The sequence below is a fragment of the Palaemon carinicauda genome, chromosome 17 (genome assembly GCF_036898095.1).
Source record: "Palaemon carinicauda isolate YSFRI2023 chromosome 17, ASM3689809v2, whole genome shotgun sequence".
Classification (NCBI taxonomy): Eukaryota; Metazoa; Arthropoda; class Malacostraca; order Decapoda; family Palaemonidae; genus Palaemon; species Palaemon carinicauda.
Genome location: NC_090741.1, coordinates 44,302,045 through 44,318,218, shown reverse-complemented (window position 1 = coordinate 44,318,218; position 16,174 = coordinate 44,302,045). Strand labels below are relative to the sequence as shown.

The 16,174-nt window shown below is 38.2% G+C and overlaps 1 protein-coding gene across 1 annotated transcript in view; it reads left to right on the top strand.

The window, feature by feature from the left end:
• Positions 1–16,174, top strand: part of Klc (kinesin light chain) — a 181,927-nt gene that overhangs the window by 10,421 nt on the left and 155,332 nt on the right. The gene's annotated exons all lie outside the window — the stretch shown is intronic.

Here is a 16,174-nt window from a genome sequence, read left to right as displayed (position 1 = left end):
TATTGTGCAATAGAGAAGGAATGTCAATCTTACTCTCAAATCCAGTATAAATATGTTCCTTTTCCTGTCCTCACATTTGAAGATTATTCTTCCAAGTCAGGATTATACTGTAGTTATACTGTCGTCACATGTCTCGTGGAGTTTCAGAACTAAATGATTTCTTCCGAAGGAACAGTATTTAGTACAGATTTTGGACGATATCCAAGCAGAAAAGATGAAAGGATATAGAAAGAATATTCATTACTGCTTGCGCTTATCATGCAAGGCACAGTGTAGCCATCTTCCCAATTGGGATGTAGTTCTAAGAAAAATATGTTCTTTGACCTTGAGCGCATTTCACTGCATTTTCAGTAACAATCTAATACTGGATTATTAATGTTTAAGGCATGATGTTACTTTGTTAATATTCCAGCATAGTTTAAAATGTTTGATCTTGGGTTCGGCAATCTTTTGTTTTAATCTGGAAATTTTTTAATGGAATGGTAGTACTTTTAATGAGCCAATGTATTATGCTGTACTAACCTAATGGAATAAGTTCAATTAATTCTTATACATATGCTTTAGGACTTAGAAATTCAATGGTTGACTGTAAACATTAGAAAATGATACGCGTTCTTGGAAGTACACTAGATAGTAACAGTCTTTGCTGGTCATGTTTGAACATAAAGTTCAAACATGTCTTGATAGTTGATCTCTAAAGGAAATAACCAGTGTACTGTTTAGACAAAAATTAGAACCAAATGACTGATTAATAATGGAAAAAAACACTTTCTCATAACAGTTCGGGAATAATACAAGTACTACTGTACTGTAAACTGAAGTGCTTGCTAATGGTGAACATTGGCTGTTATTTAACAAACATCAGAAACAAATATATTTTACTTTATTAAGCTGGAGGTCCAGAGTTTTTTTTTCCAAAGACTCTCCTCTTTCGTTTATTTCTTATCCATACTTAATTTAACAACCCACTGGAACATGTATATCTGCTATATGTTGATGTTCTGGATGGGAGTGTGATATCCAGTCACACGCTGAATTATCAAAAACTTGTTTTGGAGCTTGAGTGATAGTGAAATTACTTATGTATGAAGGGACATTGATTTACGAGTTTATTTTGTATTCATTGTAATTCTGTGAGAGAGAGGGGTAGGGGAGTGAGGTATATCTAACCAAATCCAGCTCATTTATGGGATTTTCTTTTGCTGTTGATGACAATTCTACCTTTTGAATTTGGATAACACAGAGATGGAGTCGAGAATTACTTCGATTTCGAAGCTTATGGTGTATAAAGTCTGTCAAACGAGTTTACTCTCGTGTTTGTAATGTTCACATAGTACTTTATCTTTGTAATAGTGAGGGCCAAGCTTGGAGGCAGCAGCACATACACATTCAAGCTCTCGTAATTAGTGGGGAAAATAATTTATGAATAGTGAGGCGAGTGCTGCAATTGTACTAGGATATCTTAAAATCTTTCATACTCAAGAACTTGGCATTGAATAGTGTTATTACTAAAGGGGCTCTCAGTAGAGCGCAGACCTTCGCCACGGCAGCTTATTTCTTGACCTCTTGCTCGACCTTGACCTTGATCTTTAACCTTAACATGTATTAATTGGTATGGATTTTCATACACTCAAATATGAACCAAGTTTTGAAGTCTCTGTTACAACGATGCCCAAACATATGGCTGATTACGTGAATTTAACCTTTAACTTGATCGTGGCCTTGTCCTTCTAAAATTTAATAATTTTGAGATTGTTACATAACAGTTAATCCCTGCAAGTTTCATTACTCTACAATTAAAATTGTGGCCAGGAAGATGTTCACAAGCAAACACACGCACACAACACAAACAGGGACGAAAACATAACCTCCTTCCAACTTCGTTGGTAATAAATATGAGGTATTATATTTAAAATTTCATACATAACAGTTTGGTATGAAATAATAATAAAGATGTAAGGTTAAAGAATAAAGAGCGCTTGCCTTATTTCCCCCCTTTCTGGACGATCAACTTAGACAGTTCTTGTATCTTTCTATCCTGCTACTGAACCTTTGCCTGCACTCAAGGGTTCCTTTCGCATGTGCTCCATGTTCGCGTATAGATTCGGACTACCTTCTACACGAGCAATCTTACACACACACACTTCAGGAACATGATCATCTATGCATACGTGCTCCACGAATAAGGTTCACACATGTAGTGGCTCAGAATATACTACCCTCCACGCGCACCAGAGATCCTCATGCACGATGGTCCATATACTCAAGCTTTACAGACATGATCGTCCACTCACACCGTTTCCACACGTAGCCTACTTACTCTATGTGCAAGGTTTCCTTATGTACTGTATTAACTTTGAACGTACTACCCTCCACATGTGCCCAAGATCCTCTCTGATCTAAGACTCGTGCTCTCGGTCTCCGAGAATAACGAACACAAGTATGATGACGTCGACAGACTCAACATCCTACTTACCAACCCTCCATGTAACCATGATCCACGTACACCTGGGACTCGCTTATACGGCTTTGATTTGTATGGTCGTCCGCTATAAGTTCGGGAACACACATCAATGTGAACTGCTAATGCACCTGTGTTTTGTCTCTTACCTCGTGTTCGCGAGGACTGTACATATCAGGAGGAGCGGTATGTACCAAGATTGTACCAAGATCTGAGCGGTATACAATACAGTACAAGTGTTCATGCACCTGTTCCCTGGACCGAACCCTCATACCCTCAATCGGGGTAGAGATTGCGGCCCTCTTTCCCGTCCTTCTGACAGTTCTTGAGAAACGGTAAAATCAGGAGAGCTCTGAATGCTCTGACAATCATTGTTTATGCTCTTATCATCGACGGCAACACTCTCCACCATCAACATGCCTTCATACAATTTGTTTACGTGCAACTCGGTATCACGCTCTTATGTTTTATCATCAGAAAGTGGAGCACCTAATGTTTCTCCAGCCTCCGGGGATAGGAGCCACGAACACTGAAGCCACTGAAAAGTTATCCCCTTCAAGCTCTCATCCCTTTCTTTATAGTTTTGCCCCAATTCTGTGCTTTGTCAAGTACAAGAATACCTTACAAGAATTTTCCGGAGTTGCTAAGCCTTTGTCTGTCATACTAGCTATTTTGAAAAGTAGGAGACAAGTTCAAAGTCTTACGTAACTTTGCCCAATCTCCCCTCGTGTACAAGTGAGAGGTGTGGTGCAGCACCACCCTCCAACCCAACACTGGGAGGTAAGTTGGTATGAGGCACAGTACAGGTGCTCAAGCTCCTACTACCAGTACTTGGTCTCGTTTAGGAACAAGTATGAGCATTGTCAATCTGGATGAAGGCTGCCACCCCCACCCTCTTCCTTCTTCAGAGAGCTTCAAAGAGATGTCTTCACCCAGAAAAATTAACACACTAACCTCTACTTTCATGTGGTAGGAGAAACCTGATCCCTAGTCTCATGAGACATCGACCGATTCCTCTACTGTATGTGCCTTTGAAGGAGTACCACCCCTGTACCAAAACCTAGCCCTCCTCGGCAAGGTGTTTCAGTAGTAGGTCTCATGAAATAAAGCATAAACCATGTTGGGCAGGATGTTAGCAGCGGCCCTTGTCCCTCTCTTGAGTTGGGACATTCCCATGTTACTTCAGTGACGCCAAAACTTTGAAGAAATTCGAGAGAACCACCAGTACACATCAAGAGTGTTTCTCTTAGGAGTATGATCCTGGTACGTTCGCGCCTTATATGGAAGACAAGGTTTCCTATCAGAAATGTTTCTTTCTAAGAAAATACATTTTGGTACATAGTATGTGGATTTACATGCCTGCCATCACTGCTCAGTCTTGTACAAAACTAAACACACGCACTCATGTACAGTATGATAAGCGCTGCCCTCATTCCCCGCCCTCTTTAGAGAGATGATAATTTAATACAGGAGTTGAGTGGAGGATACAGTCAAAAAGCAGAGGTAACATAACAACGTTAGTTCCCCAATCCAACGACGCTATCACATGAGGCATGATCTTCCATGATCCCGATCTTTCATATCATCACGCGTCTCTACGCGCTCCGTCACCGATTGAGCGGTCTCTGTTTGACCAGTCACTACGGGATCAGTCTTCTATTTGGTTGTCGAACACCATGCGACGGGATACCTTGCATATGGATCTCTCAAACCTGTTCGTCAGTGACTTTTAGGTCATAAAACTTGTTACAACTGGTTTGTTGTAGCTTTCTCAGTCCACAATACTAGTGAAAGAGGAATCTATGACTAATCTCATCGCTTGTACAGGCCATGACATCTTCCCTTCATGAGCCTCAAGGTATTCCTTGTGGTCTTCCCTTCATGCTTTGTCTTCAGGAGAACATTGGGGTTATGCCCTTTCCCCTCAAATGACGAATCCTTGTGCTTGGTCTCTATGACGATCATCCTTTCCACGGCATCGATCACAATCGGGAACCGTACAATTGTGAACTATGCGATTGCGAACGATGAGAGCAGAAGCAGTGCAGTTAGGAAACATATTGATTGGGAACCATGCGAGTGCTAGCCATGTGATGAGAAACCACATACAGTACTCAAAACTTACGCTCGTTTTGCGGGTGATCTTTACTTTGGAGCCACTAGGGAAAAATATCTTTCACCTTTTATCTGTTCCAGCACAGAGGTCTTCCAACACTGGAGTCTTCTGATGTACTGAGATTGTTCCAAGACCAAGATATTTTCCACACTCGGATACAGTTCTAAGACAGATCTTCCAACTTAATCATGTGATAAGGATTGGAACAGGTTACTTCTCAATTCCGATCTCAGCACCGAGATGTCACATCATGCTTGCAGAGTTGTCAGCAAGAATCCTTGTCAACCAAGGACAGGTACTTGCGCAGTGCTGCTACATTCCTCTTGGTACCACACACTCATGTTTGCTTTCCAAAGGATAAGGCATTTGATCACCTTAGCCTTGGGGAACATGAGAGCCAGAAGCAGTTCAGTCATCGAAGGAGGCCATCCAACGCTTGTTTGTCCCATTTTCCTATACTGTACAGGGGATTGCCCTACTCCCTTCTTAGACCAGCTGGAGAATTTCATAAAAGCGGGAAGGATTCTTTGAAGAGTAGTAGAATCCAAGACCTTATGTCACCCAACTTAGTCCAAGTCCATTATCATTATCATCAAGACTTAATTAAGGATTACAAAGGCCTTTGTCCTCATTTGTACGTAGTTGACAGGACTTTGGTTTAAGAGAGAGGCTACTTCCCCTCACGCAGATCCTCAGCGATCGCTCCAGTAGTTCCTGAAGTGTTACTAGTCAGCAACCAGTGTTCTTGTGTTCTGATGATGTTGGAACAGGAATATTGGGCAAACTGTCCTGGTAACTGCATAGCTATCCTTATTGCGGGAACTCCTCACATTTGGAGAAACTGTGGCCCACAGACTTATCCGTTAACGGAAAGAGAGCTCACCTGAGTAGTCTTTCGAGAATTTGATTCACGAAGGAAATGCACCTACTTTTTACCCTACTGTTAATGCATGGAACATTGCTATATTGCAAGCTTTACAAAGGAGTTTGGTAAGGCACTCTGTGATGTTTCGATGAAAGGCAATGCTTCTGTTTGTGACTTACATCATCAAGGGGCTTGTTTCATGGGCCCTTATCACGCAGGTGAATCCTTGGGAAGTTGTCAGTATGGTAGCAATATTTTCAAAGTTCACTCCAGGCAGGAGGGCTGTTTGTTCAAAGATATTAAAGCGACGGTCTCTGTGTAATGGTCTATAGTGATCTCTAAATCATTGCCAGGCGGTAAAACTTCTCATTCCAGTTCTTCACTATCGCTCGACCAGCTTGCCATTCAGTTGAACAAGAAACTTCTAGTACAATATTCTTCAATCCAAGTTCCTCGGCAATGTTTGAGGATGCTTAGTCCTTTTTTCTTCTCCGCCCATTTTTTGTTTCACCAATTGCTCGGTAGTCGGTAGATGACATAAAGGCTTGTCATGACCCTGATCTCTCTCAAGTGGCCACATGCCTGTTGGTATCCCGATCGGTTGTTTTTCTTTTTCCTTCATCGAGGGAGCGCCTCAATCTTCTTGTGAGGTGAATAATCCTTTTCAGCCTTCGATACAAGTTTTCAGCAAAGACTTGGGTCTAAAATCTTTGCGGGAATTGTCTAAACTCGTAAGGAGCTTCTAGGGAGATCAAGCAGCGTGGAACATTTCACGAGTTCACATGTGTCTCAGGCAAACCCGCTCAAGTGAAGGTGACGGGCACCCTACAAGCCCCAGGTTTTAGGTCAAAGTGGATGAGGCTTACTCGCCATCCTCCAACTAATTACTGTCGCCTTGTTAAGTTTTAACAGCTGTATCCAGCTTTGCTGAAAGCATGCTCATACTAAAGACTCTGGGTTTGTACAGTTGAGTAAAATACAAATTACTTAATTATGATTTTTATCGTGAAGTAAAGTGGGTGAGAGATATGAACATTTGCTGTTTAGCAATGCATGAATAAAACAAGAAGAAGGTGCAATCAGAGATTTGAAACCTCTGCCAATGAAGTGTCAACATTTTACTCAAGTCTATGGACCAAGCTTTTCCTTTTTCATATATTGTCCTAGAAAGAATCTACCGTATAATAAAGGGATTTTGACGTAGGAAAAATCTATTTTTGGGCTTGAGCCATATCGTCCTGATGGAAGTTCCTTCTGGCAACTTTCTACTGTATAATATTTCTGCGAGTGATATTACAAGAGAATTACCATCAGGTATCACGGGGTTCCATCCTACGGAAACGACTATCCGAAGATATCGTGTATAATCAGGGACGTATCCTAAGATAACCATAGATATCTGCACCCCAAACATACCTTACCCAGTCTAATCCACTAAGGGGAAGGATAAGTAAGGAGGCGTTACGCATCCTATCACCTTCGAGTGCCCCTATACGTTCCTGCTTCCAATTCCTTCGAACGCAGCTGATAATAACAATAATAACCAGAATCATAATCTTGATCTAGATTACCTTTGAAATTCAATTGTGTCTTCCGGAGCTTAATACCTATCCGTTTTTAACCCCTTTCCCCCAGGCTATTTGGAACTTTCCATCCCTTAACCCCCACTGGTTATTTTTTATTCAAGCAATTTTGCAGTATATATTTTTCAAATTGCTCCAACAGCCTTAATTTTCGTCATAGAGTGGTCAGGTTGGTCTCATTCTCTTGGAAAATGCCTGAAATTTCTCAAAAAATTTAAAAAAAAAAAAAATTGTAAATAGCAGTTTTTTGCAAGGACGTACCGGTAGGTCTATGGGGGTAAAGGGATGTGTTTTGTGAAACGAGGTCAGGTTGGTCTCATTCTCTTGGAAAATGCCTGAAATTTCTCAAAAAATTATAAAAAAAAATAAAAAATAAATTGTAAATAGCATTTTTTTGCAAGGACGTACCGGTACGTCTATGGGGGTAAAGGGATGTGTTTTGTGAAACGTACCAGTACGTCCTTTGCGGGTAAAAGGGTTAAATTTCGGTGAAAGTCCGAGAGGAAGTTTTTTCGTAATCTTGCTAGCAGACAAACAAACAGATTTGATTGGCCACCAATGACTGTGACTGAATTAGGGAAAAGATCGACTTAGTGCTGTGATGTTATGTTGAAAATGTATGTTGATAATCATTTGTTATTTCTATAGGTTATTTTCAATTACAGAAAAGTTATTATTTGGAATTTTATTAGAATACAGTGTGCGGTTTAGCAATACAGTAATTGGCAATATTGATACAGGGAATGGAAATTGTTCTTATAGAAGAGAAAATTAATTTGGGACATTATCTTTTATGTCTCAAAATACTGTAATTAAAAGCCTAAAATCTCATATTCTATCCATATTTAATGAAAAATCTAAGATTAAAAGTCTTCTGACAATATTAGGTCATGGTTCAATTTTTTTTTTTTTTTTTTTTTTTTTTTTTTTTTTTTTTTTTTTTTTTTTTTTTTTTTTTTTTTATTTTTACCATTGATGGATGATATTTCTATATAAGTTTTTTTTTTTTTTATAATTCACCATTGACAGCTGATATTTCTATAAGTTCTTTATTTTTATTGATATGAAGTATATGCATAAAAATCAATGATTGCCTAAAATCTCTAAAAATATTTTTTTTTCTACCATATCCAAAAATTTTGAAGTTACAGTACTAATATAGCAGCCTGGTTTTGTCTGGCTAGCAGGCTTCCTGTTTTCCCTGATAACCATAAGTGCTCAGATGCCCCACTTTTTCGCACATTTCTTGTGATATCTCAGGTAGATGGTGCCGAACACATCACGCCTATAAAAATAAACTATAGTATGCTATTGCATTATTTTCTATTTCGCTACTGGTGAATAGTTGGTAGCTTAGATTTTTTTTCTTAGTATGGTGTAGTAAAATATTGATGAGGTTGATGTAGACCCAAGTTTATATATATACAGTATATATATATATATATATATATATATATATATATATATATATATATATATATATATTATATATATATATATATATATATATATATATATATATATATATATATATATATATATCTATATATATATATATATATATATATATATATATATATATATATATATAAATATACTATATATATATATATATATATATATATATATATATATATATATATATATATATATATATATATATATATATATATGACTCACTTTAATCACTAATGCCAAGAAAGATGCCGTTAAAAATTATAATCTTTCCTTGGGGTTTACATGTTTATAGATATTTGTTTAAAAGAAAAATATTTCCAAATTAAGACAGGCGTAAGGTCTGTGAGGTATACTGATGGTATGATTTCTTTTCTAATATCCGAAAACTGTAAAGAATCTATTGAGGTTTGGCTCTTTAATTGTCATTATTCTATAATTTTTCATAATTTTGTTTTTATTTATTTCTATGGTGGTTATTAGTAGTTATGAAAGGCATCTATTGTTATCTTCATGTGGGAATTCTGTTTTAAGGTTGACTTGATTTGCACATGGTTCTTAAGGATGATGTTAATTGGAACTTTTCTTGTCGGTCTGATTTATTTTTATTAGTCTAATATTATTATTATTATTATATTTGTTATTATTATTATTATTATTATATTGTTATTGTTATTATTATCATCATTATTATTATCATCATTATTATTATCATCATTATTATTAGCTAAGAAACAACCCTAGTTGGAAAAGCAAGATGCTATAAGCCCAAGGGCTCCAACAGGGAAAAATAGCCCAGTGAGGAAAGGAAACAGGGAAATAATTGATATAAGAAGTAATGAATTAATTAAAATCAAGTATTTTAAAAGCATTAACAACATTAAAGCAGATATATCATATATAAACTATAAAAGGACTTATGTAAGCTTGTTCAACATGAAAAAAATTTCTGCAATTTTTAACCTTCAAGTTCTACTGATTCAACTACCCGATTAGGAAGATCATTCCACAACTTGGTCACAGCTGGAATAAAGCTTCTAGAATACTGTGTTATTATTATTATTATTATTATTATTATTATTATTATTATTAGCCAAGCTACAACCCTAGTTGGAAAAGCAAGATGCTATAAGCCCAAGGGCTCCAATAGGGAAAAATGGCCCAGTGAGGAAAGGGAATAAGGAAATAAGTAAATGATGAGAACAAATCAACAATAAATCATACTAAAAACAGTAACAACATCAAAACAGATATGTCATATATAAACTATAAAAAAACTTATATAAACCTGTACTACACAGTATTCTAGCCCAAAATGGCCACAGTATGAGACGCATTACAATATGGATTAAAAAACTAATTAGAACGTTATATAAAAAAAAATATACTTATTGACATAAAGATAGAATTATAAAGAGAAACAAATTGATAATTACTCACAAGGGAAGAACGGTACTACAGTAGAAGCCAGAGGTTTAGAACCAGTGTTGCCAGGTTTTTTTTTAAATGAGAAAAGGCCAACTTCTAATCAACTACAGCTTAAAAAGGCCAACTTCTAATCAACTGCAGTTTTAAAAGGCCAACTTCTAATCAACCGCAGCTTTAAAAGGCCAACTTCTAATCAACCGCAGCTTTAAAAGGCCAACTTATAATCAACCGCAGCTTTAAAAGGCCAATTTCTAATCAACTGTAGCTTTAAAAGGCCAACTTCTAAACTGCAGCTTTAAAAGGCCAACTTCTAATCAACTGCAGCTTTAAAAGGCCAACTTCTAATCAACCGCAGCTTTAAAAGGCCAACTTCTAAGCAACTGCAGCTTTAAAAGGCCAACTTCTAAGCAACCGCAGTTTTAAAAGGCCAACTTCTAAGCAACCGCAGCTTTAAAAGGCCAACTTGTAATCAACCGCAGCTTTAAAAGGCCAACTTCTAAGCAACCGCAGCTTTAAAAGGCCAACTTCTAATCAACTGCAGCTTTAAAAGGCCAACTTCTAAGCAACTGCAGCTCTAAAAGGCCAACTTCTAAGCAACTGCAGCTTTAAAAGGCCAACTTCTAAGCAACTGCAGCTCTAAAAGGCCAACTTCTTAGCAACTGCAGCTTTAAAAGGCCAACTTCTAAGCAACTGCAGCTTTAAAAGGCCAACTTCTAATCAACTGCAGCTTTAAAAGGCCAACTTCCAATCAACTGCAGCTTTAAAAGGCCAACTTCTAAGCAACTGCAGCTTTAAAAGGCCAACTTCTAAGCAACTGCAGCTTTAAAAGGCCAACTTCTAAGCAACTGCAGCTTTAAAAGGCCAACTTCTAAGCAACTGCAGCTTTAAAAGGCCAACTTCTAATCCACTGCAGCTTTAAAAGACCAACTTCTAATCCACTGCAGCTTTAAAAGACCCAACTCCCAATCAACTGCAGTCTTAAAAGGCCAACTTCTAATCAACCGCAGCTTTAAAAGGCCAACTTCTAATCAACCGCAGCTTTAAAAGGCCAACTTATAATCAACCGCAGCTTTAAAAGGCCAATTTCTAATCAACTGCAGCTTTAAAAGGCCAACTTCTAATCAACCGCAGCTTTAAAAGGCCAACTTCTAATCAACCGCAGCTTTAAAAGGCCAACTTATAATCAACCGCAGCTTTAAAAGGCCAATTTCTAATCAACTGCAGCTCTAAAAGGCCAACTTCTTAGCAACTGCAGCTTTAAAAGGCCAACTTTTAATCAACTGCAGCCTTAAAAAGCCAACTTTTAATCAACCGCAGCTTTAAAAGGCCAAGTTCTAATCAACCGCAGCTTTAAAAGGCCAACTTCTAATCCACTGCAGCTTTAAAAGGCCAACTTCTAATCAACCGCAGCTTTAAAAGGCCAACTTTTAATCAACTGCAGCTTTAAAAGGCCAAGTTCTAATCAACCGCAGCTTTAAAAGGCCAACTTTTAATCAACTGCAGCTTTAAAAGGCCAAGTTCTAATCAACCGCAGCTTTAAAAGGCCAACTTCTAATCAACCGCAGCTTTAAAAGGCCAAGTTCTAATCAACCGCAGCTTTAAAAGGCCAACTTCTAATCCACTGCAGCTTTAAAAGGCCAACTTCTAATCAACCGCAGCTTTAAAAGGCCAACTTTTAATCAACTGCAGCTTTAAAAGGCCAAGTTCTAATCAACCGCAGCTTTAAAAGGCCAAGTTCTAATCAACCGCAGTTTTAAAAGGCCAACTTCTAATCCACTGCAGCTTTAAAAGGCCAACTTCTAATCCACTGCAGCTTTAAAAGGCCAACTTCTAATCAACCGCAGCTTTAAAAGGCCAACTTCTAATCAACCGCAGCTTTAAAAGGCCAACTTTTATTCAACCGCAGCTTTAAAAGGCCAACTTTTAATCAACCGCAGCTTTAAAAGGCCAACTTTTAATCAACCGCAGCTTTAAAAGGCCAACTTTTAATCAACTGCAGCTTTAAAAGGCCAAGTTCTAATCAACCGCAGCTTTAAAAGGCCAAGTTCTAATCAACCGCAGCTTTAAAAGGCCAACTTTTAATCAACCGCAGCTTTAAAAGGCCAAGTTCTAATCAACCGCAGCTTTAAAAAGCCAACTTCTAATCCACTGCAGCTTTAAAAGGCCAACTTCTAATCCACTGCAGCTTTAAAAGGCCAACTTCTAATCAACCGCAGCTTTAAAAGGCCAACTTCTAATCCACTGCAGCTTTAAAAGGCCAACTTTTAATCAACCGCAGCTTTAAAAGGCCAACTTTTAATCAACTGCAGCTTTAAAAGGCCAAGTTCTAATCAAGCGCAGCTTTAAAAGGCCAACTTTTAATCAACCGCAGCTTTAAAAGGCCAAGTTCTAATCAACCGCAGCTTTAAAAGGCCAACTTCTAATCCACTGCAGCTTTAAAAGGCCAACTTCTAATCCACTGCAGCTTTAAAAGGCCAACTTCTAATCAACCGCAGCTTTAAAAGGCCAACTTCTAATTAACCGCAGCTTTAAAAGGCCAACTTCTAATCAACCGCAGCTTTAAAAGGCCAACTTTTAATCAACCGCAGCTTTAAAAGGCCAAGTTCTAATCAACCGCAGCTTTAAAAGGCCAACTTCTAATCCACTGCAGCTTTAAAAGGCCAACTTCTAATCCACTGCAGCTTTAAAAGGCCAACTTCTAATCAACCGCAGCTTAAAAAGGCCAACTTCTAATCCACTGCAGCCTTAAAAGGCCAACTTCTAATCAACCGCAGCTTTAAAAGGCCAACTTTTAATCAACTGCAGCTTTAAAAGGCCAAGTTCTAATCAACCGCAGCTTTAAAAGGCCAACTTTTAATCAACCGCAGCTTTAAAAGGCCAAGTTCTAATCAACCGCAGCTTTAAAAGGCCAACTTCTAATCCACTGCAGCTTTAAAAGGCCAACTTCTAATCAACCGCAGCTTTAAAAGGCCAACTTTTAATCAACCGCAGCTTTAAAAGGCCAACTTCTAATCAACCGCAGCTTTAAAAGGCCAACTTCTAATCCACTGCAGCTTTAAAAGACCAACTTTTAATCAACTGCAGCCTCAAAAGGCCAACTCGTTAGTATAAAAAGGCAAAAAATATAGCATTTAAGGCCAACCTTTTTTTCGATATTATTATAGGCCTACTAATATAAAAGGGACGAATGTGAGGTTTTTGGCCTGAAAAGGGCCAACCTGCATAGACGTTGAATTTGAATTTATTACGTTGCATATCCTTCCGCCTAGACCTACCATTACAGAAAACGGGAGTAGGGTAAACTACACAAAACTCTGGTCGATTGAGAGGAGGTTCCAGGTAACTCCTATGAAAGTAGTTCTCGGTAAGCATGTTAGGAAAAATACAAATTACTAATAATTTGTGATATTTGAATTTGAATAAATTACGTTAGATATCCCGTAATTTAAATACGAGGAACTATTGCATATGTAACATTGCTCTTCACGGGTTTCATCATGATTCAGCATAAGTTTACTAAATTCTTCGACGTATCTAAAATTCCTTTTAGAGGGTAATTTTCCGTTCAGCGAAGACCTGATATATTAGAAGCTTACTTGCACCGTTCGTTATGAAGTTATTTTGATTTTGATGTTTTAGTTGGGAAAGGGGAGGGGGTGGGAAAGGTCGAGTTTGTGCAAGTGCATGTCTATAGGAATATTGTGCCGTCATTTTTGACGGGTTGCATACACTGATGAACTATATATATATATATATATATATATATATATATATGTATATTATATTATATATATATGTATATTATATATATATATATATATATATATATATATATATATATATATATATATATACCATATATACTGTATATGTATTATATATATATATATATATATATATATATATATATATATATATATATATTGTAGATCTTTCTTTGAAAGTTATTTAGAGGGTATTAGATGAGAGATTTTAAAGATTGCGAAACAGTATTATGGATTCATGAGGGAAAGAGCGACTGTGGATTCCATCGTTATATCAAGACAGCCACAAGAAAAGATGTTAGAGGGAAACCAGAAGATTTTCTGTACTTTGGTTTACCTAGAAAAAAAATCGTGATAGAATCCCAAAGGGAAATAATTTTTTTTGGTGCGTCAGGAAAATTTTAAGTCCGAAAAGTAGGTTAGAATGGTTCATGTGCAAAAGAACAAGGTTTGAAAGGTTTAAAGGCCGCTCATGAATGGCAGGGGAAAAGGACAGTGACATTGCCCTATCAAGCAGGACAATGTCCCAGAGACTAACCATATATACGTATGGTCAGCGCCCAAGCTCCCTCTCCACCCTAGCTATGATTTAAGGAGGGCCAGGCAATGGCTGCTGATGACTCAGTAGATAGACCTATAGGCTCCCCCAATCCCCCCATCTTTAGTTCACAAGGATGGTGAGATTGCAGCGACCAAAATAACTAACGAGTTTGAGCGGGACTCGAACCCCCCAGTCTGGCGTTCGGCAGTCAGGGACGATACCACATCGGCCACCGCAACCCTTTATAAAAGCTGTTCGGTATATGGAAACTTTTGAAGTCAAGGGTCAGAATTAAGGCCGTTTTTATTTGTGCTGGTCATGGATCTGTTAAATAAAGAGATCAGAAATGATGAGTTGTGGGAGTTGCTTAAGTGCAGATGATTTGGTAATTACCGCTGAAAAAAGAAGACTTATAGAGAAGAGTTGTACACTGGCAAGAGACTGGAGATGGGTGGCTTGAGAATAAATGTGGATAAAACTCTAACCCAAGACAGTGGAAGACCATAGTACAGAGGCTATGGCACTACCAAAGACTAGAGAATAATGGTTCGATTTTGGAGTGTCCTCCTAGAAGAGCTGCTTACCATGGCCAAAGTCTCTTAACAATTAGAGTGCAGTAGTTAACCCCTTGGGTGAAGAAGAATTGTTTGGTAATCGGTGTTGTCAGGTGTATGAGGACAGAGGAGAATCTGTAAAGAATAGGCCAGACTATTCGGTGTATGTGTAGGCAAAGGGAAAATGAACCGTAACCAGGAAGAAGGATCCAATGTACTGTAGTACTGTCTGGCCAGTCAAAGGACCCCATAACTTTAGCGGTAGTATCTCGACGGGTGGCTGATGCCCTGGTGCCAGACATATAACTACATGGTCTTCCCGTCCCTTCAGTATTGGGGGGGGGGGGGGGTTAAGTCCTATCCTGGTAAGAGGGGATGCTCCTTGAGGTAAACTCGGGGACTACAATCTCCCACAAATTGCCGAAACTGCCGTGTTGTAGTTAAGAAAGGGAGAGTGGGTGGAAAGGTATATTCTGTTTATGTGGATATCTATAAATACTGTGCTGTCATTTTTGACAGGTCGCATACACTAATGAACAATATATATATATATATATATATATATCGTATACTTTCTATGCTGTAATTTATATATTGGTACCTGATTTAGAAAGCTGATTTAGCTATTAGTCAATTACCACCGGGAAAAATGCTGAGTCATCGTTGTAAGTGATGAGAGTGCATGCACTCCCACATTAACTCTCTCTCTCTCTCTCTCTCTCTCTCTCTCTCTCAGAATACCATAATGAGTATTTTAGTTATATATTTTCCTGTGACATCGATTTAATTGATTAAACCAACTTTCTTTAGCTCTTCGCTCTCCCGAAATTTAAGCATGGACCAGTTAGTCAGGTGCAGCTTCACTCACTCAGTCACTTGCACAGTCACACTCGCATCGGAGTGACAGGATGTCCGGACTCAGCCAGGCGTGACAGTCAAGGTTCGTGAGCGTGTGAGTGCGTGTGTTTGTGCGCGCGCGCGCTCGCCAAAAGAAAGAGAGACAAAAGACGTGGCACCACCGCATGAGTCACACAGCCATCTCCCTTTGTTCGGCATGGCCAGACGTACGAGGGTGTTTCCAATTTTCTGTTCCTCTCGCAGAAGGCGCTGTTATTGATTAAACCCTGGTGAAATTGCATGTTTATTGTTTCTTTATAAAAGGTATTGATATTCTTATAGTATTTTTCAACTACATATTCTTTTACGATATACCTCATTTCCACGAACACATGTAAATACGATACGTTTTCCTCCCAAGCGTCATTGACAGCTGATTTTCTGGAATGTAGTTGCCGACGAGGCGATTTTTGGATATGGAAATGGGGCTGTGTTAACTGGAAGGTTCACCTGATTGCAACCGTTTATTTATTTTAAAATAAATGGGTTCTAACTGCGTTGAAAATAATG